This window comes from Sinocyclocheilus grahami, unplaced genomic scaffold (genome assembly GCF_001515645.1).
Source record: "Sinocyclocheilus grahami isolate Dianchi unplaced genomic scaffold, SAMN03320097.WGS_v1.1 scaffold1712.1, whole genome shotgun sequence".
Taxonomy (NCBI): domain Eukaryota; kingdom Metazoa; phylum Chordata; class Actinopteri; order Cypriniformes; family Cyprinidae; genus Sinocyclocheilus; species Sinocyclocheilus grahami.
In genome coordinates, this window is record NW_015506891.1 from 97,510 (window position 1) to 98,654 (window position 1,145).

At 46.6% G+C, this 1,145-nt stretch overlaps 1 pseudogene; it reads right to left on the minus strand.

The window, feature by feature from the left end:
- The window catches only part of LOC107572178 (protein NLRC3-like), a 25,823-nt pseudogene continuing 24,678 nt past the window's right edge, over positions 1-1,145 (minus strand).

Genomic DNA, 1,145 nt, shown 5'->3' on the forward strand with positions numbered 1-1,145 from the left:
CAGGTGTGAGGGGTTTGAACGCAGAGCTGAAGACACATAACCACAGCCTTCCTCTGTAACCATACAGCCAGATAACCTACAAACACACAGCAACATTCCACATCACATTAGTTTGGCAATCAGACATCACTTTCACACACTGACCTATGCAGTTCACACAGTTCCTTTGCTCAAATACATGTTTTTTTTTTTTTACCATTTTCATATTGAGTTCTTTGCTTAATTTTACACCATTATTGGGTGCATTAATATTATGTGACCTGTGCTGGCAAAATTAGTCACAATGAGCACATTTTCAAAAATATATATATTTTTTTTTACATTCACAATTAAAAGACATTCAAAATTATATATGAGTTCTTGGAATCTGACAAAAAATGACTGAGCTACATCTGTTCCAAGTCTATAGAGTCAGCAAAGTCAATTTAGAGAAAAATCGAGTTATAGTTTTCTGAAGGTTCCAAAGCGAAATCACCTAGTAACGTTGCATCTTTTCTTCCAATTCTTTTTGCCTGTAGCTCAAAATTAGCCTGCGCACATTCCAACTAATTTTGCCAGCACAAGTCACATATAACTGCGTATACATTACATCTAAACAAAGCTAGTGAACTGAACCAGTTCATTGTAAAAGAAAAGAATGTTGCCTGAGGCTTGTCACGATCGCCTAATGAGAGGAAATGAGGAATGAGGAGAATGCAGGAGAATTGCAATCCACAGTCTTTAATAATCCACAGGAGCACTCACGAACGCTCAGGCGACCGATGTGGACGCGGGGATCTGGAAGGCCGCGGTGGAGCCGGAGCGACAGAGGACCAAGGAGCAGCCGAAGGGAAGGAGGAGCCTGACAGAGCCAGAGGGATGGAGAGATGAGGCGCAGCCGGAGGAGTAGAGTCTCGAGGCGACAGATGGTCGACAACAGACCAAGGCGGACTGATGGGCCACGGTGGAGAGGAGGGAGCTAGGAGCCATGGTGGATCCACTAGGTCGACAGGCCGAGGCAGAGTCCTTGACTCAAGAGGCTGGAGGCGGAGGCCAGGGATTCTCCAGCCACGCCGACGATGGAGACTGGCAGACCCGCGGCGCTCGCACTGTACCGATGGTAGGCTGAGGGCGAGCAGAGGGGCTGGCAGACGACAACAGCCGAG